General features: G+C 38.1%; 1 long non-coding RNA gene across 1 annotated transcript; it reads right to left on the bottom strand.

The window, feature by feature from the left end:
* Positions 1 to 826: 826 nt before the first annotated feature.
* On the bottom strand, positions 827 to 24,038 carry LOC149103539 (uncharacterized). Its single transcript, XR_016201771.1, has 4 exons — positions 23,741 to 24,038; positions 19,530 to 19,662; positions 14,389 to 14,483; positions 827 to 8,177 (listed from the first exon to the last, which is right to left on the bottom strand). It is a non-coding gene; the product is annotated as an uncharacterized LOC149103539 (long non-coding RNA).
* Between the last annotated feature and the right edge of the window lie 1,445 nt (positions 24,039 to 25,483).

Genomic DNA, 25,483 nt, shown 5'->3' with positions numbered 1-25,483 from the left:
GTTGTTTATATGACGCGCGTGCAACAAATTTCTTTCAGATTCTTTTTTATTTCTCTTGATAGTTTACATAAGCAGGAAAAGCGCAAAAAACGCTCAGTTCGTATCTGGTTTCGAATTTTCTCGGGTCTACCAACGATTTATTTAGAAACGTACCAACAATGGAGTTTTAGTACAGAGGTTTTTGAAAAACGTTCTCCGTGCCAGTCCTTATGGTGGACATATTTTTTCTCCTTACAGTATCAGTAGATTTCCAAAACGACCGGAGATGAGAACAACGCAAAGATATTATTATACTTAACTCGCGATAGTCTTTATGTACTACCAAATTCTCAAAGCTAAGATAGAAACGCGTAGGGCACTTAGCAAGGAGAATTAATATGTCAAGCTTAGGACCAATACGGTTATGTTTACAGTAATAATGAGGTCTCAATAAAACTAAGCGGTACGATTGCAAACTGGTTTTAGTAAACGGTTTGTTTCTGTTACAATTTACGCCACAGGTACGTTCACAATTTAATATGGAAAAGAACTAGGCACCAGGGATTGTCACGCAACTGGACGCGACATCTTGTCACCCTTGTTCCTTTGCGTGACCACCCTTAGGTTGGGGTTTACACGCTTTCTAACAAAATATATTTCGTGCGTTTTGAAATGATGAAAAGACGTATCTATGGCGTACATTGATACGGGAAACGAACTGTTTATCAACACTAAGTGTTGATCGTACTGCAAAGTTTTCTTGAGACTTCTCTAGGACTTGGCTTATTTTAGAGAGTTTATCTGGTTTACTCAAAAGGTTGGATTGCAAAATAAAGCAACACGGGAGGAAAGATAACAATGTTTTATTGAAATAAAAAACTGCCTCTGTTTTCCATTACTTGAAGTTGAAAAAAAAAAATAATCTAGCCAATCTTGTCCCTGCCATCTGGGCTGCTTCCACTCTGCTTCTTGAAGTCGGCGTTGTTTCTTTAGTCCTCATTTAATATTCCAACTTTGAAATCCTGGTCTGTTTTATTTGATCCCTTTACCCAAGTCGGGGACAGGTGAACACTTGGAAGAGTTGACCGTTTGCTCTCAAGTGGGGTGGACAGCGTGAAGGAAAGTGAGAGTTTGCTCCCCATGCCTCCGGGGTCTCAGTCTTAATTTGTCACAATGCCACACTCATTTTGGAATTAATAAGTCCGAACAATAAAAAAAAAATTGAAAGCCAAATTCGTAGTTTGATTGAAGATGCTAATGCGCAAGTCAATGCATCGAAAAATAAATGAACTGTCGATAAACTCGCCCTCCCGGACTATTTTAGATGAAAACCCATTAAAGTTGGAAATGTCCGCCACCTAGACAAGAAAACCCGAAGCGCTAAAGTATGGCGCTTAATTCCAGTGCATCACCGTTGAAATCAAAGAAAGAATTGAACACAGAATCCGCCAGTCTGACCTCCGACCAAACCTTCGACCGACCGTCATTCCACAAACTTCACCAAAGAGCACAAGTCACAAAAAATCTTTCATCTGTGAAGCTACCATTGTCAGGAATCTCTCTTTAATTTGGATGAAAGAAATTGGCCGATTATTATGGCGAAAAAAAGTTTAGTTTTGTTTATAAAAATATAAATATTGTACCTAAGGTTTTAGTTAATTATGCTTATTCAGCTTGTTTGTTTATTTTCCTATTTCATCTCACGTGATGTTACTCTGGAGAGTTGTTTAATTCAAATGCAAATCAAATTCCCGTGCGAATGAATGAATGAATGAATGAATTAGAAGGACAGTTCTCCACAGAACATCCGTGAAGCTGAGCAGGTCCTGTTATTATATTAAAACTAAAACAAGTTGGAGGTTTAAGCCTAATCGTTGCTTACAGTGATTTAAAAATTTGGGAGCAAGAATGTGTTAAAGTTATGTTGAGTTTAAATTAAATAACTATGCGTGCAAAAATTTTAAACTAGAAAATTGTTGACTAACAAATTTGGTCGCGATCGTATGGCGGGTTTTGACTCGTTAATTTCTAAAATGGCTTCAAAAATCCTCCTTGCAAGTGATTGTAGCGTCCTTGTAGCGTCCTTCGCATCCGTGACTTCTCTACTCACGCAGAGCATTGCGTGACAATCCGAGACAGCCTGAATATTAGTCGATTTTAGCGGAAAAAGATAGAAACCGATGAAAAATCGAGCCAACCTAGAAAAGTGCAAGCCCCTCAGAAAATGTGTATGACTGAAGTTTTAGTGCTATTGCAAAAACTATATTCAAAACTAAAGAAATGATACACTGATTTAATTTTTATCTATATAAATTATATTTAGAAACTGTTGATGAAAAGTTTTGAATTCCTGTTTGGTTAGTTCAGTTGGTAAGAAATTAAAATAAGTAAAGGGCTTAAAATAATGATAAATGTAAGATATTTCAGGATTACCCTTCATCAATACTAATTAGCTGTTCAATGGAATGCTGCTGATGTACCTTAAAATAGTTTACCAGCCTACCAAATAGAATTAAGACCTATTATATATTTAGTTTCTAATAAATCGCCAACAGACCAATTTCGATAAATTAAAATTCAGCCTAAAACAAAAGACCTCATGACGAGGCCTTGGGGAATAACTACAGAGTTTGCGGCGTTTATTCCCCGGAGCGTCGTGCAGAGGTCTCTTGTGTTTGGCTGAATTTTAATATATCGAAATTGGTCTATTGACAAATGAGAATTACCCTTAGGCTAGTGAACATTCCCGAAACTTAACTACCAGTAGACACAAGCTGTCAGAACGAGGATTCCTGGGATTGTTTTGGGTCCTAGCATGAGCTATGCTTGGTTTGCGGTTACCAAGGCAGCTATTGACCCAATCACAGCTCATGTTGGTTACCAAGGCAATTCTAGAGACCCCGGTGCCAAAAGCTGGCGCCAACCTCTCATAAAGTTAGTGAAGTGTTAACTATAAATGAAAATTATTTTTGGAAATTTAAAAATTATGTTTAAAGTTCAATGAAAATGAAACAGAGAATGAAACTAGTTAAGTTGTGAAATTCCTTTAAAGGGAGAATGAAAATTTAAGATCGAAAGTGCTTAGTAATAATTTTTTTTGTAAAAAAGATGCTTTGTTTATAATTGGGCCGATAGGATTTTATTTTAGTTAATTAAAGTTAAAGCTTATTTTTTAATGGAAAACTAGAAAAGAGAGAAATCCTGACCCAGTAGCAACCCAATCAGAGAGACCCCCAGAGACTCAGCTCAATTTGATGTCATTTGTGAAAATCCAATCAGGTCAGACCGATGAAATTCAGTGATCTCCTCTGTCTATGCTTTCTCTAGAGATGCACCTTCCTCAAGCCCCACAATTCAACACCCTGTTTTGCGTCCTTGGTTGTGGAACATTTCCTGATACATTGACTGCGAAAAAGCATCTTTCTGGGCCAAAATTGATTGCGTAGTATTGTGACAAATTAAGTGAAACCCTAAAGACATGAAAAGCAAACTCTCACCTTCCTTCACACTGTCCACCCCACTTGAGAGCAAACGGCCAACTCTTCCAAGTGCTCAAACTGTCCCGACTTGAATTACAGGATCAGATAAAGTTTCCCAGGATTTATCAGTTGGAATATCTCAGAGGACATCAGAAACACACACCTTCCCAGATGCAGAGCTTCCACAACCCAGCAGGGACGTGATTGGCTAGATTTGTGTCTTGGTATGTGTGCCACCTTCTATCCTGGAATTAAATTATAACCTAACATTTTTAGTAGATACATGCATACAAGCTCATTAGCAATATAACTAAGCTAATGAAGAAAAAAATAGCTGTTTCTTGGTGATACTCGTCCAGAGGGAACCAAGATTGTTCAAAGCTTAAGCTAACCTGTGGGGGTTTGTGTTTAGGGTACCAGGCAAAAACAACCAACTAGCTTAAACAGGAAAACAGTACGAAAAAACCTATTTGTTAAGTACTGAAAAAACTTAAAGGAGGCCTAAAGGAACAATCAAAATATGACGACTTGCAACACCAAGAAAGAGCCAAGAAATCTGGACAAATCAAATTAAAATAAACTAATGTTCATCAACAGTCTGCATTATGAAAGTAATTTTTGCTGTCACTGATCACTTTGATCAGGCTAAGCAAAAATGATTATTTAATATACTTATGTGAAAGGATAAAAAGATGCTGTTTCTAGATTAAAATAATAAAAAAAGAAAATAATAAGGAAAAGAAGAGAAACTAGTGATTAGTTAAAATTAAAATGCAGACAGTTGATTTAACTTTTGTCTAAGCTAGTAATAACTGAATCAAAAATTGAGAAATTGAAAATTAAATGAAAATAAGCCTTTGGAAAACAAAAATAGGCCTATTCCAAAATAAATAAATAAATAATAATAATCCAAAGTGTTAAACCAAAATTATTTTTGGCTTATTTATTCTTCAATGACGCTACCACTCAAACTTTCTCCTGCAGTCAAGTAGTGTCATATTTGAACATTTTGGTGAGTGTTGAAAGTAATTAATAAATTCAGTTAAGAAGATAAATAAATTGTGATGGAGGTACAACAATAAGGCTATCATCGCACCTATATGTGGCTAGTTCACGTAGTTGCAACTTTTGCAGTGCTTGAAAATAAGTACTTTGTTTTGCTTGTGTAATTTCAGCTTGTGCTAATGAGCTTGCAGATCCACTTAATGTACAAAGTAAACTAAGATAAACAAAGGAAGCATTAACAACTATAACTATTAAAAGTGTTAAAAAAATAGGAAAATTGGTAACACTGCAAAAACTACCGTAGTAAGCTGCTAAATATTGTACTGGTCCACTTCCAGTGGTTATGACAACTGAACATGGAAAATGACATCTGTTTTCCCAGGCCAAATTTTGGAGATGAAACAATTTTTATCCAAATTGATTTAAATTTCAATGAAAAATATTTTGCTGACTATCTTGAGATTATTCAAGTTATAACCTTGAATGCTTCCCTTGTTTATGAATTAATCAACCACCATCAAACTGCCACACACTCGAAAATAAATACAAAAAGCATCTCAAAAAGTAAATACCCAGGTGAGTCAGTAATTAAAAAATAATTATTATTTTTGAATTACACATGACTTTCTGTTTCAAAAGCAGCGAGTCAATGGCTTAAACTAATACAAAACTTTTAACAAACTATATTAAAAATAAACATTGTTATTTTACGATTTTGTGAAAGCTACAGTAGGTAATAAGGTCGAGTGGCAGCATGTTGCTGGTTGTTGTTAGAGTTCATTAGACAGTTAAATATCTTACTGATAAAAAAATACTCTAAAATAACAATTAATCATTTAGCGAGCTTCCCTTTGAGCAGTGAAGAATGTGCTAGCTACATTCTAAGAGTTTTCTCACTTAAAAGTAATTTATTTTAGCCTGTAATGAGGCAAACCCTGCTGCAGAAGCAGAATACTGTAAATCTCGGTGTCCTGTGCTATGCTGAAGCCCTGATCTAATCTTGCATTTCAGGCTAAGAATGAAACCTTAGTATGCGCCCTTGGAATAAAACATCCCTAAGCAGTTACCATAACTGGCAAATTTTAAATTTGAAGCTATTTTTAGTCACATTTGTTGTGGTTTGCAAATCATCTGAATTTTGAATTGAAGAAATTAAGTCTTGAAATTCATTTGAACAAGATTTGTTGTCATTAATTTTTATTTTACCTTTACAGCCCAAAAATGATCAGCAGCTAGTTTTTCCTCACAGAGTAAACCAGACACATCACAAGAATTGACCAAATGCTCATGCATCACAAGGAAAATTAATTTGCCTGAGTTTGTTTCTCAAAATGATCAATTGGTACCCATTAGAAAGGTATGAAGACAAGATAAGAGAATGTGCTATTACCATTTGTTTGTTCACGATTGAGATTGAATTGTGTTTTTTTGCAACTTTTGGCCAACTTTTCTAAACAATTAATAGTTGAGACTTTGTCTAGGAGCAGTTGTAACTTACACGTCTAAAGAAAAAACCCACTGCTCAAAGGGCTCTTATGCTGGGACCTTCAGACCTAACTCAAAAGGAACAAACAAGTGCAAGAGTAATATTTACTGTTCAATGGATTCAATCAGCCAAGTGGAATGGGTTTCATGATTAACTGGTTCATTGATCGGAGTCATAGTTCTCTGCTGCAGCATGTAGTTCTCTCAAGAATATGTATCCAAAAAAAGTAAAATTTGCTGTGAAAGAGATGGTGGCTGTTCATTGTAAAGTGAGTTATTGTCTGTCTCATGATGTAGTCACTATAGGATGCAGATCGTGGTGTTTGACTACTTTCTGCAACCCCTCATTGCCAGATGAAGACTATGAAGACTTGTAGTAAGCAGTCAAAACATTACAGTCTACATCCTAAGGGACCTCATCAGGAAACAAACAACAACATTGTTTTTAATTAATTTATTCTGCATACTGCAGTAACAGAGACCTCTGACTCCAATCAATGGTGACCCAAATAATCACATTCAGAGTACAGCTTGGGTGATTTTTTTTTTCAAAAGGGCACTTGTTTGAACAATGGTGGCACACACACCTACATGTAACAATAATATTATCTGTCTATTGACTCAATGCTAATCCTTGCATTGGTGTGATGCTTGTGCAGTTTCTGTAGTCTGTAAAGTCTTGACATTCCTCAAAGGGGCACTCAGGATTTCAAGTGTCAGGGATGATCAAACTGGGGAAAAAATCAAAACCCCAAAAAATCCCTAGGGCTTCAAACAAACCCCTAAAATAATCCCTGGACCAAAAATTAACCCCAAGAAAATCCTATGCCGAATATATGAGCCTTAAAAATTTCCAGAAAGAATTAAATGTTATAACATGAAGAAAAAAAAAGAAAAAAAAAAAACAGAAATTTAATGTTACATGTACTTTGTGTTTGTTTATTCACAAAATCATCTGAATTTACCTTTTCATCAAACAAAATTCTCCAGTTGAAAAGGAGAGAGTCACAACCTTTCTTTATTATAAATGGACTTAAGCTTTGCAATTTCACTAGGGACACCCAAGAACATCTACTATTGGTTGTACTTTATTCACAGAACTATGCCGCTGGGGCAGTTCCATGAAACTTCAGATTGTTTTGAATACTCGAAACAAATCCCTACTTAAATCACGCCACCCAAAAAATAAAAATTTTCCCACCCAAAAAACTCCCAGAATTGAAAATTTCCAATACACAAAAATCCTTTGATCATCCCATCACTTGAAGTCCAGAGTACCACCTATGTGGCAATCATGGAAGAAGTCGGTAGTACCTGGCAGTGTCAATAACAGTCTTGTAATTTATTATCCTACACTGAAGTGCTGAAGTCACAAGTAGCTTTTAGGTTTGTTGAGGTCATGAATAACACAATAATTATTATTGTAAGGGTTAAGTTAGTAGATCTTAGTGTCAGAGAATGTCAGTCTCAATCCATCTATTGTTGGTCAAGTTTGCACTGGTCCTATTTTAAGTTCATGTTTGTTGGTTGGTTTGTTGAGGTCACAAATAAGTCATTTGTAAGGTGTCAGTAGTTGTTGGTGTCAGTTTCAGTCCATCTATTGTAAGTCAAGTTTGCGTTGGGTCTGTTATTTGAAGTAAATGTTTGTTGGTTGGTTTGTTGAGATCATGAATAAGTCATCTGTATGTAGTACATGTAAGTAGTTGTTGTTGTCAGATTCAATCCATCTATTGTTAGTAAAGTGTGAGTACAATAGGTCCTGTTTGAAGTCACAGTTAATTGTCTATTGCTTCGTTGAGGTATTGAAAAGTCACCTGCTTGGTGAAAGACATTAGTACAAGCCATGTAGTTGTTAGCATCAGTTGAGAGTTGTTTGTTCTAATAAGTTAGTGACTGTACATGTTTTAGAAATCATTGCGTTGACTTGCTCAAAACCAATGCAAGCAGTTAGCCAAGAGTCTATCAAGCTAAAGAAATAACCAACTATCTGTAACCTGAACAGGGGTTGTGGAACAACAGCTGGGTGAAAAACCTCCCCGTACGTCCACTTGCCCCTAGGAGGAAAACCCCAGGCCAGCTGTACCCCACGTTCAAAGGCCTCCCGGGCTGGGCCAAAAAAAAATATAATTAAACAGACAATCTACTTAAACCATCTTGTTGTCTTGCCTTGGTTTTTTCTAGCCTCTCCAAGTCCATGCTGTCTTGTGAGGACCTCAGCTGTCTAGCATCCTGAGATGAAACAACCAAAATGATAAATCATTGTGGAATTCAATCTTAAGCTCTAGACACCAAGAAAGATAGACCTTTTATTTACAACTTGTTTTGGTTTCGCAGACCAAAAAACAGCACTCACATGCATCAAAAGTGACAAAGTGAATTTAACACTATGGGATTATAATCCAGTTAGCTCAAAGTTGTTTTGGTGCTATTAACACATGTGCGGCTTTTAAAATTAATTTGGTTTTACTGTTATCTCATTAATATTCATATAATAATATTTGATTGTTCAGACTCTTGAATACAATATCATTAGGCTATTTACCATGGTCCCCATGAGTTGGATAATCGAAGTTTGACTGTACCCACCAAATTAGATTAGCCCTTAGTGGGGTTGCTACGCTATTAATAACTAAGGATCACAAATTATTTAAAGGGACTTTTAAGTGCTTTATAAAATTTAAAATTGGTGTCACAAGGAGTAACAACGAGGATTGAACGGAGCTTAATAAACATGCAAAATTAAATTTGCAGTTATTGCACTCAACGAAAAGGAGAAAATTGAGATTTTATGAGACAGCCGGTCTTGAAGGCAAACTTGGCCTCCCATGGCCAAAACCATTGTATATGAGTACAGATGAGTCTGTTTTGGTTTCTCAATTGATTCGCTTGTTTGTAGCAAAACTTGCAAAATTTTTCAGGTGCAAGAGAATTCAGGACAGGTGCAGTGAAAGTTATGAATTTTGTAATAAAATGAAGGACCACCAAGATAAACGAAGAGATGTTTACTCAGAGAAATCTCTATCACAACTGACTATGAATATTTAGGTAGGTTGAACTAGCGGTAGTGGGTCTCTAGAGAACGTACGTGTTGCTAAGTTATACAACGTAACGCATCTTATTATAACATCCTCCCTTTTATAAATGAAAACAAAAAGAAAAATTACAAACCAACACACGAGCTGACTTATACACAATATGAATTAAGCACGCATTAATGAAGTAAATACTCGAACTCTACACTGATGTGTTAGAAGTCTTTAGAGCAGTTTATGGCTTAGTCAAAACAAAGTCACTTAAGTACTTTGGTGGTCGTCGTTGACGCTCAGATTGTCTTAGCACTGGCTCGGCTGGAGACTCTGCTGCAGTTGGAGCAACTTCCGGTCTACTCAGAGGAGCACTTTCTTGACTTGATGCAGGTGGAGTTACTTCTCCGGGAACGGTGGTCAGCAACTCACTAGACTGCGGTTAAAGGGGAACAGAAACTTCAGCAGAGGCCTGCTCTGATGACAGCGGTGACAGCTCATTTGTCTTTCGTAGGTGAACACGGTTGCGACGAACCACATGATGGGGTGTCTCAACCTCATACAATCTCTCATCCTGTCGACCTTGCACAATTCCTTCCTCTCATTCTCACTTGTCCAGCTGAAATGGTTTTACTCTTACTATAACATCTCTTCTCAAGGGATCCAGATTGACAGCACCTCTGTTGTAATACTGAGCTTGTCGCTGTTTGTGCTGCTCAAACTTCGCTCGGCACAGCTTGTTGTCTTAAACCATCTGTAGCGCGAACAAATTGGCAGTCATTGGTAAGAGACTCCTAGCCCTTCTGTTGAAGAGACACTGTGCTGGACTAAATTGGGCACTCGCGCGCGGGGTGTTGCGATGATGGAGTAAGGCTAGAAATGCATCTGATCCACTCGCTCTGCATTTCTGAGAATTTTCTTGGCTTCCTTCATTGTGTTCACTGCTTTGCCGTTACCCTGACTGTGATGTGGGCTGTTCATGAGATGTTCAAATTCCCATTCCTTCGTGAACCTCACGAAGTCACGTGATGTAAACTGTGAACTATTATCAGTCAGCAGTTGCTCAGGTATGCTGTGGTGTGCAAAATGAGCCTTCAACTTTCTGATGACACACACTGACGAAGGAGATCTCAGATGGTCAAACTCAAAGAAATCACCGTTAGTAATAATCTCAAGTCACTAAGTAAGTTTTTCCTTCAAACTCAACAGGTTGGCAGCAACTCATTGCCAGGGTTGAGTTGGTGTCTCAGGGGACATCATCGTTTCCTTAGCTTGTCCTCACTCATATTATTGGCAGACCTCACAGGCTGACCCACAGGCTGACAGCTGGGGTTAAGTTAAAGCTCAGTTTTTCCTCTGAAAATGAAGCGAAAAATGCAGCAATCGCTGTTCAGTACCTGGGATAAATTGAAAAGAAAATAGAGAAGGCATAAACGAAGGTCATAAGTTGTTTTCTTTCAAAAATATAATTAAAATTAGTTTTTTAATCTCCAGTGAATGTACAAGCTTTGCAAGATCTTACACAATCTTTAAACTCAGCAGCTGTAAGATGTTTGTGTAAATATTGAAAGTGAGATATAAAACTGGCGAGCTTATCGAGCAGGGAAGTATGAATAAATACATGCACTATTTCAAGGCTTCATTATAAAGTGAAACATTTGCAAAATATGTCAAGTTTAAGTTTGATTGTATTAATTTTATCACTTTTGAAATCATGAATGAAAAACCTAAACTACCGCAAAGGTTCAAAATGTTGATGATGGTCCGCACGCTTAATCAGAAAAATTCTGAGTTTAAATCCGCGGGAAACTTCACCAAGTATTACAGGCTTGCGCTTGCAATGGTTACCAATCACAAGCTTCATCACGTTCAATGAATTCCACCCGTAGCACTGTGTTAAAGCCATTCAAAACTTGCCTTTTAACAAAATAAATGTCAAACCTCAATCTAGTACCTTCAATGCCAGCAAAACTCTTTTCTCGTTTGGCTTTCTCATGTTTTTACACACGTGATTGACCACAAAATGAGAACGTTTTTGATATTTTTTTTCAAATTTGATACAGATGACGATGATCAACCCGTTCAACTAACACAATACCTTACATGTATGTTTTTCTCGGTGAAATTGCTTTTCTTTAACAAAAGAACAAAAACCATGATTGCTTGAAATACACTGAAATGCACTTTTTAGAACCCCAATTTCAAAATTTTCCCGGGGAGGCTCCCAGACCCCCAATAAAAGGTTGCGGTTGTCCCCCCTCCACGTGGCTCCAATAAAACCACTCCACATCTTTTTATCGGCATTGTCCGCCGCCTACTCAAAGTTATTCTCCCTCTACTTCAAATTTTTGGGAGAACCCTGCACACTGCACCCCTAGCGGCTAATTTGGCTTGTAGTAGGATAGCATAGGGGCAGACGTGATGAGGCTCTTGACCTCACTCCAAGCCCGTTCTTGTGCACTGGACCAACACCATTCTATATCCTTATGTGTCAGTTCACAGAGCAGTTTCATCATGTCAGACAGGTTTGACAGGAAACGACTGAAGTAATTAACCATACTATTTAGACGTGACACATCGCCTGGGTTTTCAGGTATGGTATTTCGACAATCGCTCTCACTTTCTGCGGGTCTGGCTTCAGGCCTTCTGTTGTCAGGAGATGCCAGTGAAGGTGACTCTCTCACACTTGCTTTGCTAGCTTTGCACGGTTGAGCTTTATGCCTTTCAGCTTACACCTCTTCATGAAGCCCTCCAGGTTACCATTGTGATCAATGTCATCTCTTCCATAAATAAGCACATCATCGCAATACACTCCACACCTGGTAGGCCCAACAACTCTTGGTGTAATGCTTCTGGAATATCTCACTTGACACACACAGACCAAATGGCAAACCAAGCCAGCAGTATCTCCCATGAGGAGTGGCAAAAGTTGTCAACAGACTAGACTCATCGTCCAGCACCAACTGCCAAAAGGCGGATACGATATCAACCTTAGTGAACACTCGAGCCTCTGCTAAATCGGGCAGCGACTCGTCAATAACAGGAATCTGGTATCTTTCCCTCTTCAGGGCCGCATTCAGCACCTTAGGATCAATGCAAACCTGTAACTCAACAGATTTCTTGACAGCAACAACGAATTGGGTGACCCCCTCTGTCGGTTCATCAACGGGAGCAATGACCTTGAGATCCTACAGCCTTTGACGTTCCGCCTTGAATTTCTCTCCGATGGCGATGGGTACTTTCCTGGTCGGGAGAATTACCGGTTGACAAACCAGATCACATGTAGATGAACCTTTCCAGGAAGCTTGCCAGGACATTGGGATATTTGATAATCAGATCATCTTCCAATTTCTCCACAACACTCTCAAAGTTCTCCTTGTGCACGCATGGTTAACAAACCCATCTTCTCGGTGGCATTCAAACCCAGATGTGGAGTTAGATTTTCCTTGACGACCAAGAACCTTACTTTGTACGTTGAATTGTTTTGGGGATTTTCAACTGGCAGAGCACATGTCACCACAGGCTTGACCATGGTGCCATTCCACATAACAAGGGACTGGGAACAAGGAGCAAGATCCACATTTCCCACATGCTTGTATGGTAAAATGTTAGCGCTAGCTCCAAAGTCAACTTGAAATCTGACAGGTTTCTGCTGGACAGCATTTCAGCAAAGAAGGCCTTATCTTTCATAGCTTGAACCCTAACAACACTTATCTCTTCCTGGGCTTCATCACTCTCGATAGTGTAAACCGCAGTAACTTTACCTTTGCATCCTTTTGCAAAATGATTCTTTTTCTTACACCGTTTACATACTTTACCCCAGGCAGGACACTTCTTTCTCTCCAGGACATGATCATAACCACAAGATTTACATGAAATTATCTTTCCTGACCGTCAATCCAGCATCAGAACTTGAGGCTTTTTCTTCTTTGACTTGACCTGATTAATGCTGTCTGCCGGTCCCAACAGCGACATCATCTGTGACTCCATAATTTCCTCACTGTGACATATGTTGATACACCGATTCAAAGTAAGATCTCTTATTCTCAACAGCTTCTTGGTGGTCTGCTCGCTTTTGATTCCAAGGACAATACGATCATGGATTAGGCTGTCCTGCAAACAATCACAAAAATTGTACGTCTTAGCCAGCATTTTCAATTTGGTGACAAAACTATCCAACGACTTGGTTGGAGTTTATGTCACTTGTTAAAATAATACCTCTCATAAATTGTGTTGACCTCTCCAATACAATACTTCTCCAATTTATCCATTACCATGTGCCAATCATCCAAGTCCTTGGCTGCAGTGTAACTGAATGGTTCGATAACTTTCAAAGCATCATCTCCAACCGTATGCTTAAACATCACTAGTTGGTACTCTGGGCTCTCTCGATTCAGCTTAGAAATGATGAAATAGTAGTTGTATTTTTCCTTCCAAAGCTTCCAATTTTTGGCTACTTCTCCGCTGTGTTTCAAAGCAAGAGGTTCAGGCGGCATTATCTGATGAAACATTGACGATTGAGGTGGTAAAGTTTGGGATGTTGTGCCTGAGCTTCCCACAACTGCCACCGTGTAATAAAATCAAGGACAACCAGGATAAACTAAGAGACGTTTACTCAGGGAAATCTACATCGCAACTGACTATGAATATTTAAGTAGGTTGAACTAGCAGGAGTGGGTCTCTAGAGAATTCATGTGTTGCTAAGTTATACAATGTAACGCATCTTATTATAACAAATTTTATGAAAAGTAGTGACAAAATTCATAACTGTACACTAAACCAAAATTGATTGAATGTTGTTAATTCAGAAAGGAACTGATTCCTTACTCAGAGTGGATTCTAAATGGTTTCTTTCAATTGATGCACCATGATCCGAGTGATGTTGGATTAATCTGTTTAGTATACAGAAATGCAAATTCAATCATGAATTCTTAACTCAAACACCGTGTACCAAAGGTTTTTTGGTTAAATGGAAAGCCTTATTGGAAAGCTTGAAGTCATATTAACATGTGTTCCATGCTTAGCAACAACTACTTTTTGTATTGTAGGAGAGTTAATAAAAATAATAAAAAGTTATCAATTGAAGGGGTGCGTGGAAAAAGACCCGAAGTGACATCCGATAGACTGCAAAATTCTCCTAGCAAATTGCTTTTCACTTCCTTGTACAGAAAAGGAGAATTTGACATGAGATCAAGAGTCACTTAGGGCCTTTTTCCATGCACCCCTTCAATTATAAGTTCATGTAAAAATCGTTATGTGCTTACTGTAATAATTTATTATTAATAAATCTGCCAGTAGTTAGGTGTTCCACATTGCTCAACATGAGCCATGAGGGGATTCTTCCCAGCTAACATCACTTTGCCCTAAATTTGACAAGGAATGTCTAGCAAGGTAGGTTACAAAATAAGTAAGTTTACCTGGTGGGTGAGGTTCTGCACATTTTGGGTTTTCCACTGTCCTTCAACATTTCTTGACTGTCCATCAAGGTTTGTCCACTGTCCATCCTGATGATCTGAAGTAGATTTAACAAATTTTTAGAAACAAGAACACTTTATTATTGTTGACCAGGCCCAAGTTGTTGGAAAGGTGGCTAGTTCTACAAAGTGAATAAATCACTATCCAGTGGATAGCATGGTTTGTTTTGCGAAGACTTATGGACTGCATAGTGATGTGTTAGAGACAGATGAAATTTTTAAATGAGGTATATTTTACCAAGATCTGAGTTACCAGTTAGCAAAGTTAGGATGTCATACCTCATGTTACACGAGACCAAATTAATAGCTTATCATCAAGGGATAATTTTGGAAATACCATGTTGGGATCTAAAAGCTGAAATAGTTGTCTAAATGATTGCAAAATTAAAAAAATTGTACTTTCATATATTGGTGATTAATTTGACTCTAAATAAACCTCAAGGTCAACATGTACAACATGGCCACTTCAACACAACTTTATTACTGCAATGTACTCTGGGTACTGACACAATAATTATATACTATAGGGTACTAATATATTACACTGCTTCCCCCTTAGGATTAACTAAAGATATTCTTACAACAAGTGACACAATATTACCTATTACATCGCCTTAAAACAACTGTGATGGAGTGCTTTTTGCATGCTTTTCATTAATACTAGAATTTGGCTCATCATCTTCTTATGAGAAATTAACTGGCGGCTGCAGCATGCCAGTTGAAACTTGGCCATCATCTATACCTAAGCTAGATTGTTCACATAATTCTAGGACAGGTATATCTAACTCTCTAGTTTCATTGGGCACCTTATCATGAGCTTTGATCAAATGATTAGCATGAACATATCTTCTTTTATGGCCAGTCTTAATCAAATAAGTTCTGGGTCTGAAGACCTTAACTACCCTTCCCATGATCCACCTCTCAGTATTGCTACTGACTTGAGTATTTCTCACTTGAACTATGTTATTCTCTACAAACAGCCTATCTTGATGACTCTATAAATCCTTTTATTCCTTCCGCTTATTCTGTTTAGTCTCCATTGTTTGGGCTAGATCAGGTTTCACTACACTTAAAGAGGCAACGTCTCATCAACAATTCAATTCTGTGGTGCTGTAAGTGGTGGTACAATGTCTGTAAAGAAAATCTGCTAGTCTATGTTTGATAGACCTACTCTCATTTCCCTTTAGAACCTGTTTGACAAGCACCTCTTTCACTATTCTGACTGCTCTTTCAGCCGCACCATTTGATTCTTGGTGGTAAGGAAGAATAGCCAAGTGTCTTTGAAGCCATTTTTATGCACTATTTGCAACGACTGACTCTGGTAAGCTGGTACACTAATCTAGAACAAATGCCTCTTAACAGATGTCAACAACTACTGGCGCCTGACAAATGACTTATCCATGACAGAAACGAAACCGACAAATGGACTTCTAACAGACCGACTTAATTTGACTAACAATAGACAGACCAAAAACTGACCAATCTGACTAACAATAGACGGATTGAAACTGACCAATGACTTATGACAAACTTTACACGAGTCTCTCAGCCAATACCATCATGGCTACACTGACCAATCACGTTCAACGGACAAGACTTATAACATCATCAACCGACGGATACTATTCACCTGACTCTGAAGATGACTTCTGCTCAGGTTATTGAAAGGTCAGACACCAATGACAGTTCTTTTCATAACTCCCCTGACCCGGATGATCACACTATACCTCATACACTATGTCACTCTGCACTGAGATTTCGCCCGACACATCAAGTACTTCACCCAACATGTATGTCTTCAGTGTTGCTTTTGAGGGAGTCAGAGGCTTATCTGTAAACTTCTCCAGATATTCAGTTTTACTCATTATCGAGAAATCTGCAGCTATGTTTAACTCCATCACACATAGTTTACCAATTTGAGTTTCATTTCTATAGTATACCTGTTGCGATTGGGCATGTTTTCGTCAAGTGAATACAGAGAGTAAATCCCTAATTCATCATCATTCTCACACTAATCATTGCCTGATTCCGAAGCCTGTACACTATGAACTTTACCTTTCTTTCTTTCAGCCTTAAAGTGGCAAACAGAAGCTAAATGCCCAATTTTGGAGCAGTTGTAGCATTTTGCTGACTTAAAATTAATTTACAAGACTGACAAAATATACACTATAGGGTACTTAACATGTTAAATGTGAAATGTATGAGAGCGTTTTTGAAAAACTTGCTGGTGAAGTTGTCAAAACACAACAAAAACAAAGCTGTTTTAGTTATTGCAAACTATGTCCACAAGACATGACTAAATGGTATCCCGGTCTTAAATGAATCTTATAACATCTAATTATCTTGAGTGAAATCTCAGAGAAATCACGTCATTTGATTTTCAGAAACATCAGCTTCAATATCATCTGGCGTGGGGTGTTATTTTGCTTTTTGTCCAAAATTGCCCCTAGAATTTATTATTATGGATGGGAATTAAAATAAATTTGATGAATTTTTCTTTTATACTTGACCCTCAGTGAGATTAATCCATTTTCAAAGTAATCCGACCTGGAGTTTCAAATAAACTGAAACATTTTAAGGTCACTGATTTTCAGCCTCAACTCAGGAAAATATTGTAGTGATTTTCACTCATGTTGTTTGTTGTCTTTATTATGAATTTCTTTTGTCTCGAATCACCACGCTATTGTACATATGAATTCATAAAACAAGCAATTGCTTTCCAACGATTTTCTCCAAGCATGCTAAATTTTCCCATCTAGCACTACAGTAAAATATTTGTCACACTTTACTTATGGCCGCGTTAACGTCGCCACGCCGAGAGCAAGCAGTGAGGACGAGTGGGAAATTGGCATGCTAAACATAAACAAGGTATCCAGCATAGCGATGATTTTTTGCTTGTGCTCACCACTTTCCCTCAGCTTGGCCTCTTTACTGCAAGATGAGTGAAAACGTCACATACATGTACATGTATATTTTATTCTTTTTGTAATGCTGGCTTGAATTATTTTAGCAATCTTCGTTACTTATTTCCGTGAGATGTCTGGACTCTAGTGGGCACATCACCCCGAGGCATCATGCAATCACCCAGGGGGGTGCGAGATAGCGCACAAGATTTAAAGTTTGCAAAAATCAACATAAACATGGCGGCTTTGTTTCCGCCAAGTGTAGTAAGTTGTGTTATCAGTTATTTTCACCTTCGAAAACATCCATCCTTCAGGCAATTTCAGAGGGAAAACATTCTTTTAAACTGCTGCGCTAGATTGTAAACTAAAAATTGTGATGTTGCTGTTGTGATTAAACATGCCAGCTATCAATCTAAAAAACAGCAGGGGAAAAACTACTCTTCAGGTTTTCTTCATTCTTTTTTACTTGGCCAGTCTCACCTTCGGTTATTTATGGTACATGTACTCTTCTTCTACTGCTTGTGTTGCTAACAACAACAGCGAAAAAGGAAATATTGCTGGGAGCAACAACATCCAAGATTTGTGTAGAATCGCGGGCTTTACTGATCAGCCTTCATGTGTGGCAAGGGGCGATCTTGCAAAGTCAAGATTTTAATTTGTGCATAGAACGCATGCCAAAAATTCCTTATCCACCAAGTTAATATTATGAAAACTGATCCGGTGACCCTAATATTTTTAATGCAACAAATCATTCAACTTACAGCAAAGCAGAATGCATGTGCAAAAATGTAAAAAAATTGTGGAGTGGAATTTCTCCAGCTTTCTTGGTAATTTACATTTTTTTTTTACTTATGCAAAATCTACTCCGCAGAATTTTTCATAATTTTCCCTGTTTCTTCTTCTGTGTGTAATAAAAAATTATGGGGTCACCGGCTTAATTTTTTAGATACAGAAGATGCAATTGATGGTAAAAAGTGGGTCAAGTTTGTTGTTATGCAACAGAACAGTGCAAACTTAATTTAAGACTTAAACACAATGAAAGGTATGTGGAGAGTTACCTTAAAAAAATAGTACAGCCATTTAAAACAGTTCAGTTGAAGCCTAGCCCAATGGTAACGTCAAATGCAAGCATATGGTAAAGTTTGCATACAAGCCAAGTGGCCCATCAGGCCAGCACCTACATGTACCTTGGGTTTCTGTAGCATAAAGAGACTAGCAGGATTCTTTCTCCACCCTGGATGGGATGCTTGCCCATCACAGGGTTAACCCCCAGCATTACATTTGCCAGAACTAATTTATACACAATATACACCTGGGTGGAGAGAGGTACTATGAGAGTGAAATGTCTTGCTCAAGAACACAACACAATGTTCCCAGTCAGGGTATAACCTGGGCCGGGTGGTTGAAAGACTGAATAAACCAACCCAGGATTAGCAAGAATTTTGATTTCAGTTTTGAGACTTTTCGGTGAGCTTTTCAGTCTACACTGTTGGTCCTCCTGATTTTAGTTTTAATGATCACAAACTATGCAAAACATAAGTAGTACAAAACATTTTTATACGTAACCATAAAAATTAATACTTTGGTTAACCCTATAAGTCCCTGTAGTGCCATATGGCACAAAATGTTATAACAAGCTGAATATTCGGCCAATTCATTTCAAATTTGGAGGTCAAAAGGATCTTCGAGAGATCTTCACATCGAAAGCATAAAATCATACCCCACTCCTAAATCAGACTTGATTAACCACCCCTCAAGTTTTAAGGTCAAGTGAATATCTGATAAAAATCTGCACACCCAGAGCTGCAAATTAAGCTATTGTTTACGGGTAAACCCAGTATATACAAGGAATAAGGTATTTTTGAATGTTTTCATTTTTTTTCTTAGTAGACTCCTCAATTCAATTTGTGACATCTTGTATGTCTGTTGTGGTGATTTAGGACATACCCCAAACAATACCTTTCAACTGTTATATTACTTGTGGTCTTTCGATCTACTGTTATAATCTTAGAAAAATAAGGTTTTTCTCCGGGGCTTAAAGGGTTAACTTTTAATCCTGGGTTAGTGTTAACCGGTTTTCGAACAACCTGGCCCTGGACCGCTTAATCCGGGGTCTAGTGCACTAACCACAAGGTAACCATGCCTTCCTAAAGCATTATGGAAAACAATATAATTATTTACCTGGTCAGTCAAGGTGACTGCTTTGGTTTCTTGTAATTAAAAATGATGCATTTGGATGTTCAATTCATCAGCAATTCTAAAGCTCCCTGGCTTCTTTATTTTTTTGTTGCCTCTTATCCTGTCTGTCCTTGGTCTGACAAAAAAAATATAATACATTATATATATATGAGAAAAACTGTGCATCTCTGCTACACACAACATGACATAAGACTGCAACAGTCGGATCATGTGTACTTAAGGCATCTGTGGGCCGAGTATAGATCGATACTATTGGTTGATATGTTGACTGACAGTGGGCCGACATATTGACTGATAGTCGGTTGATATGTTGACCAAGTCTCGGCTGACATATCGACCGACATCGACCGCTACGCATGTTGGCCTACACTTGGCCAATACTTCACTGCCACTTGGCCGACACTTGGCTGATACTTTTCCGACACTTGGCCAACAGTACGCTCATTTGGTTGGCTCTAGTTACTGAGTTCTATATTCTCTACTCAAATATTAAATAATCATTTCTAGCCCTTTGAGAGGGTCTTTTGGTGGCTGTCCTTCATTTTTTGGCTTTTCATACTGGCAACATTCATCTATATCAAAGACTGTTTTTCCAGCTATGTTTTTTCCTCTTCACTGCTTTTACATACGACCCTCATTACTTTCTGAAGTAGCAGCCTCTGGGGCTTGTTGCTTTCAGAAGGTTGTTACTTTCGGGGAGCAAAAAAATGATGTAAAAAGTTGGTATGACTACGCTTTCTTCCTGCGCATGGATGAGTTTTTCATTTCCAGACCCTGTGATATTTCACAACACTTCGTGGCAAAAGCAATACCTTCCCTTGTTGTAGAGTGCCTTAAATCAAGTTATCATATGTAACTTTCACCTGACTATTGATCAGTGGAAAATATCTACGCTAATTGAACCTGGGACTTGCTATTTTAGGTGGTGTGGGTTTGCTGAGGGTGGGCTCGCTACTTTCGGAGAGCATGTTACTTTCGGGGGTCGCTACTATAGGGATTTAATCGCGGCCACAATTTTTTGTTGTTACTTTCAGGGAGTTGCTACTTTCGGGGGGGGGGGGGTCTTTTCTTTCACAAGTTTACGGTAGCTGTTTAGCAGTTGCTTCAGCTGTCAACTACTATTGATTTTTCAGCGTTGATTTGTTAGTTACATTTCTTCTGCATTTCCTCATTTATTCATTCCTTCGTTCATTCGTAAGCTGGAGCAATGAAAGTTGCTAGAGTTATCGCAGCATTCCAGCGTTAGATATGTATTCGAAATAATGGCAGTTTGAGCTGCATCCTCACTCTATCAACATATGAGCATACGTGATAGAGACTCTTCTTTCGCGTCCCCTTGTGGGCAAGGAGACAGCTGCTATTTCAGCCAAACAATGGTTAACAATACACTGATACCACTGACAGTGAACCGATACACCACTGACAGATAGTGTCGACAGACGGTCTTGAACAACATGTAGATCGACACTCGGTTGACTCTCGGTTGACATGTCGACTGAGTATTGGCCGATATGTCGGCCGACTGTTGGTTGACATATCCGCCGATAGTATCAACAGATACTTGGCCAACAGATGCCTTAAGTACACATGATCTCAACAGTTGATACCCATATTTTCTCATCTGTTACAAACTTTCCAAGATGGCAATGGTGCCCAATAACAAAGGTGTTTATAGGAAAAACAAGCGCCATTGATTGTCTAATTTCTGGAAGCAGGACATCCCTGGCCAATACTTACTGATGCAAAGAAATGAGGCCAGTGGTTAAACTGGACGTGTTTTGAAAATTTAAGATGGTTCTGAACCCCATGCACAGAATCCTTTTAAACCCATTGCTTTGATGTCTTATCTTGCCAATCAAAATTGATAATTTAAATAATGGAGGTCTCTGAGCTCACTTTTAGGTCAATTTAGCAGATAAAGTTAAAATTAGGGGTCATACTGTTGTCATGATAACACATTGTATCACTAAAATGATAAACACATGCTAACCAACGATTGAATGATCAGTTTCTTGATACCATGATTGTAGCATCAGTTGATAAAGAGTAGTTATAAAGACCCATCCCAATCTCAGAAAGTGCTCAAAACTGTTGCCAGCCACCTTAAGTTGAATTTGACTTTTTTAACACAGAAAAAAATAGTTCAAGAGAAGCAACAGATCAAATGTATTTTTGCACAATTTGTATTAGAATGGTTGTCATGTTGATTAAATAACACAATCATAAATTTTCATTTACAGTCTCAACCTCAGTTACCAAGGGTATCTTTTGGAGATCTTTTGTTGAACGAAAAAAAAAAACCTTTTATTTCGCTAAACAATGACGTCACCGAAGCATGGCATTTGCCGCTAGTTGTTCGATCCGATAAAAATTTTATTATTTGTATAATTACACTATTCTCTTGCCATTGCTTTGTTAGCGCAAGCGAATAAGGCACTGAATGGGCTGGATTCAAGCTTGTTTTGTTTTGACACCGGTTAGACACAAGATTGGTTAATTTTTTTTCTGGTCTATTTCTCTACTTCTTTCAACAATAAAAATATCTATTTAAAAAACTGTGCTGTTGAAGCTGCTAAAAGTAACCGTATAAGTTCGAATCACGTCGAAATCCACCTTTGAAGGATTCACTCTAAAAGATGCTGCTTGGAAAACTGAGTTTTTTTGCACACGTTATTTCTTGAAAATGAAGCACAAATAAACAAAAACAATTATGCAACGATGCTTTTCATGTCAAAACAAGTCAGTCTGCCAAAAATTAGCTCGATCCTGCAAAAAAATAAAAATCAGCCTATTATGCCCTTTTTACACAAAAGCCTTCAATTGTTCAAATAATTTGATTGGCTAACAAGAAAACGACTGTCAATCACAAGCTGGACTTCAGCGAAGCTTTCAGTATCGAGTGGCTTTTTGAAAGAAGGATGATGACTTCAAAGTTTGCTTTTTGGTTTAATTTTTATTAAGGATCTAAAGGCTTCTAGTCCAGAGGAATTCGGCCGTATTGTGGCTCATGAAAACATGCAGTTTTCCAAATGAATGGAAATTGCAAAACAAGGAGTTCAAAGCTTGCATATGAAAATGCAAAATGATAAGTTGTATTTGAAAGGAGCTACAGTTATTTATGGCTTGCAGCTCCTTGCAACAAGATTGCCCGTGCTAGCATTAAAGTTGGAAATACTAGACTGCTCCTACTGGTTCTACTCTGAGTACAGCAGAGAATAATTTTATCAAGGAAAGCTTTCTGTATTCAACTGATCACTCATCGCGCAAGCGATAATACGAAATTGTTAAGGTTCAATTTGCTGAGATGGCTGGAGATCGCTAATAAGCAAACAAGCATTACTACGCTGCATGTAAGTGCTGTTTGAGCATTTTGACAAAGCTAAAGCTTCTCATCATAAACAGAGACAGCTCAGTTGGTGTTTTCTGTTGTTGCCCAGCTGTAATTCTTAAGTATAATTATTATTTCTGCCTTCGTAACAATGATGTTTCGGAGTAGTCATGATGTCATTATGGAGGGCCATATTGTAAACTACTGGGCAACCAGTAAATTATGTTACCCTCGTTAAATAAAGTCTTTTTGTTTTTTGTTTTGTTTCATTATCAAGAAATATACCGGTATATTGGTTCATGCAAATTACATTACTATTGTTAACAATGGTCTCCGTGCAGCCATATTTACTGCAGACAAATAGCTTGTTTCCATCGCGTTTGTCTGTCAGTCACAGGGCATGTTAAATTTGGGTCAAATTTGTCAAATTATTTTGAAAGCCAGCTTACCGTCATCAACCCCTGCTTTTATCTCTGATAACGCACGCTGTTTCAACCAATCAGAGCGCTCGTTATATAGAAACCTTATTATAAATATGCATATTTGATGGTGCCCCTTTGTGTTTTTTGTATAATAATTTTAGCACCTTTTATTCTTTTAGCATTTTTCAGCACCTTTAGAATTGCCTTTGAGGATTTTTGAGGCGTTGGAACTTAGTATTATAAGTCAGTCTCGGAACCTTGTTGCTCAAAACAACGGCGGCACGTGCGAGATGTAAGAATTTGAATTTCCCGCTGTATAAATTATAAAAGCGCAACACAAAAACTACTCCACGAAATCAAAAGCTTACTTAAGCAATAACAAGTACAAAACACTAGAGGAAATACCAATTTTTGAAAACAGTAGCTTTTGGGCCTAAGCTTACCTTCAGGAGTCTTGCTGTTGTTAGTGAGCTGTGCCGCGTGAGCGGTGGGACAAGGAGTCTTCATTTGTTTGTCTTCATGGCTGTTCTGCAGCCACCAAAACCATTTTCCTTGCACCCAAATCCCAACACGAGGAAAAATGTTTAAAAAGGCAAATCATGCCATAGATGGCGTATTCATTGTACCTTAGGCACCAAAATAAGTTTATAATCGTCCTCAAAAATGCGAGCTCCCGCCGCCATGTTGGATTCTCTTTCGTCACCAGTTTCTTTCGCGTTTACGAAAAGTTCTCGCGGGGAACAGGGTTTTTACGCGGAAACGTTACGCGGGATCACGTTATTCATGTACCGGTACCAACATCTCGCGTCAGGCTGGGTGTTTTATTTCCCTTTACAGGCGTAAAGACAAAGATTTAGCCAAGCATAAAAGCAGAGCTCCTGGACCGGAACTAAACGAGAATTTTTCTTTGAGTTTGTAACTTTGCGGTGAGGTTTGCTGTTTATATTCTTGGTATGCACGTGACATCATCATTTTCTAAAATTTAAAACTAAAGAGCCACCAAAGTTTTTATCCTCATCAGGCATAAGAGGGGGGTAAATTTATATCTGTGAACAAATTTTCAGCTCAACAGCTTGCTTCGTCTGAAAACAAGCACATTTTGAATTTCAGAGTTATGACGGCGCGTGACATAAAGCTACGGAAAGCGTTTATCGAAAAAAAAAAACTTATTTCGTGATTTTTAGGGAAGTTAAAGTATTAGGAAAAGTGCTTATTTAAATGTTTCCTTGATCAGTTCAGATAATCAGTCGCCTAGGTAGCCAAGATAAGTAAGCTCTAAACATGAGCCCGTGGTATGGACACGTGATGCTGGTCAGCTGATTCCTTGTTTTGACAGGCGTCAATTGACCATAACGCGGACGTCCAATATAAAAGACGTACCCGACGATGTACGCTGTAAACCAAGGCTGCAGAGTTGGTTGACCTAATATATATATTGTTGTTTTCGGTGTCACGCAATTCAAAATAGATCAAAATAAAAATCAAAACCGGTCAATAGATAAAGTGCAGAATCTGGGAAATAAAAGAAGGTAAATATGCAAAGACTCTCGCCAAAATCCTGGTCACAGCAATTTTTCTTATGCGAGATACGTGGAGAAATTTTTTTCCCAAATTTATAGAGATTTGTATGGAGACACCATGCTGGTACCCATCCGTATGGGCACCAACATGGCGGCCGGAAACCAACAGAAACATCGGTCTCTGAGTTTTGCTACAAAAGTGCGAATTTATCCCTCGAGGAACTCTAAAACATTAAAATAATACTTTTTCTAAGACATGAACTGTTCAGATAGCCAAGTTCCCCAAAATAAGTCACTTTTTTAACCATCATGACAGCTCTCTCATCGGCCATGCTAGTCTAAAAAGGCCGCTATCTTCAAACGAAACCCAGCATCTCGGGTCTATTAACGTTTTTCTTAGTACCTGGTTAGATTTTGTTCTAACATCAAGGCAGTCTACTGTCGCCTGGAACTTCATCTCTCGATATTAGAATCCAATCTCTTTCACGGATGGAAAAGAGGATGTAGTCCAAACAATGGCCAAGTTAGTTTAATATGGCCGCCATCTGAAAACGAAGTGTAAATTTTCTGGTCTAATGAGTTTTCATGTAGTAGCTTGGTAGTTTTTGTGTTAATATCAAGAAATGAAACTTCCACGTAAAACTTCGTCTCTCGATGGTAGAATCC

The sequence above is a fragment of the Orbicella faveolata genome, unplaced genomic scaffold (genome assembly GCF_042242905.1).
Source record: "Orbicella faveolata isolate gen_17 unplaced genomic scaffold, um_ofav_v1 contig_35, whole genome shotgun sequence".
NCBI classification, from domain to species: Eukaryota; Metazoa; Cnidaria; class Anthozoa; order Scleractinia; family Merulinidae; genus Orbicella; species Orbicella faveolata.
The sequence above is the reverse complement of the archived record's forward strand: the minus strand, read 5'-3'. Positions and strand labels throughout refer to the sequence as shown.